Source organism: Miscanthus floridulus, chromosome 4 (assembly GCF_019320115.1).
Source record: "Miscanthus floridulus cultivar M001 chromosome 4, ASM1932011v1, whole genome shotgun sequence".
NCBI lineage: Eukaryota > Viridiplantae > Streptophyta > Magnoliopsida > Poales > Poaceae > Miscanthus > Miscanthus floridulus.
In genome coordinates this window covers 63,170,553-63,172,646 of record NC_089583.1, presented here as the reverse complement: position 1 = coordinate 63,172,646, position 2,094 = coordinate 63,170,553, and the positions used below count along the sequence as shown (strand labels likewise).

At 40.7% G+C, this 2,094-nt stretch overlaps 1 non-coding gene across 1 annotated transcript; it reads right to left on the bottom strand.

Moving 5' to 3' along the window:
- Positions 1 to 553: 553 nt before the first annotated feature.
- Positions 554 to 662, bottom strand: LOC136553043 (small nucleolar RNA R71). Its single transcript, XR_010782948.1, has one exon. It is a non-coding gene; the product is annotated as a small nucleolar RNA R71 (small nucleolar RNA).
- Positions 663 to 2,094: the final 1,432 nt, after the last annotated feature.

Genomic DNA, 2,094 nt, shown 5'->3' with positions numbered 1-2,094 from the left:
CCTTGTTTTGTCTATTTTTTCTATATATCTCATGCAGGGTAATGTAAGACCAGTTTTGACCTTTCGACAAACTACATTGACAATCCAGAAGCATTAATCAGGAGGACTAGAGCTAAACTCAAGAAAGTCCCAATTTTAGAATCAGAAGACAACCAGATAAGGTGAAGCTTAACACCAGAATTTGAAGCCATGACTAAAAAGACTCTCCATGAATTCTCTGCTCCAACTATAGCCAACATTCGCACTGGACCAACAGTTAATGTTGGAGACAATGGATTTGAGCTCAAGTCAGCCCTCATCAACATGGTGCAAGCAAGCTAGTTTTGTGGAAAGGCATATGAAGATGCGAGTGCACATCTCCAACACTTCTTGGAGATCTGTAGCACTTTCACTATCAAATGAGTAACCCAAGATACCATATTACTTCACCTCTTCCCATTCTCACTCTTGGGGAAGGCAAAGCAATGGTTCTATGTCAACAAAGATAGAAATACTACATGGGATAATTGCTCCACTGCTTTTCTAGCAAAGTTCTTTCCCACAGGCAAGACTAATGCTCTGTGTGGGAGAATCTCAAGCTATTAGCAACAACATGATAAATCTATCCTTGAGGAATGGGAACGGTTTCAAGATTACATATCGGAATGTCCTCATCATGGGATGGAGAATTGGCTACTCATGCAGACTTTCTACCATGGGCTGACCAATAGTACCCGTGAGACTATGGATGCTGCTACTAGAGGTGCATTCCTATCACTCACCATAGCAACTGCAACAACTCTTATGGAGAAGATGGCCTCCAACCAAGGTTGGAATGAAGAACATCTTTAGACCCGCAAGAGAGGCGGAGGTATGCATCAACTCAAGGAGGTAGACATGCTATCTACCGAGATAGACCTACTGATGAAGAAGCTCAATGATCGAGCCAATGAGAAGCAAGAAGTCATGCACATTCATGATTCCTGTATGACATGTGAAGAGTGTGGAAACACTAGGCATCCAGGGATCAACTGCCCTGAGACCCATGAGGATGTGAACTTTGTCAACAACAACTACTCTCATCCTCAACAGAATCAAGGATGGAATCAGTGACAAAGGTCGAATTACCAAGGTAACTATCAAGGTAATAATTTTAATAATTTCAATCAACCACCCTTGAGAGAATTAATTGCTGGCCAATCCAAACTTATGGAGGGATTATCTAGAAAGGTAGCTACCAATAATAAAATTCTAGAGAACATAAAAAATAGAATGGATAGCTTTACTTCTGCCATTAAGAACCAGCATAGCTTTAATAAAATGATAGAATCACAAATAGCTCAGGTGGCTGCTGCTGTTCCTCTGTCTGATAAAGGTAAGATTCCAGGGCAACTAGAAGATCTAGAAACTACACATCTTGTTGATATTCACAATGCATCATACTACTATATACAACCATCTATGAGATGGTGGATAGACTATACCTTGCCGAAAAAGAAGAGGGATCTAGGAAGACCTATCATCCCCATCGCCATTGGACCTCACATTTTCCAAGAAGTTGTTTATGACTTCGGAGCAAGTGTCAACATCATGCCTAAGGTAATTTATGACCAAATTAATGGAGATACTTTGTTGTACACAAATATGCATTTGTAGCTTGCAGATCAGTCAACTTGCTACCCCAAGGGAGTTCTTGAAGACACCATTGTTTGAGCGGGACAATCATATGTTCCTATAGACTTTGTGGTTTTAGAAACAGGTGGAGATGTAAGGGCACCCATTATTTTGGGCTGACCTTTCTTGTGCACCATAAAAGCCATCATCTACGTGGATAGTGCCAAGATTTGCTTTACAATCAATGATAGAAATGAGAAGTTTTCTTTCAAGAATCGTATCTTACAATCTCCTAAACATCTGTAGACGCCATACCTACCCGAACAGACAACAGTGACCAAGAAGAAGAACAATAGGAGGAGGAAGAATAAGGCTAGATAGTCATAAGAAGAATCAATTAACATGATCAACACACTCAGATTAGAGTACGACCACCTTCTAGCTTCACCCTTCCTTGCTAAGAAGGATGATCCAGGTGTACCAACGATCGAGTGTACCATT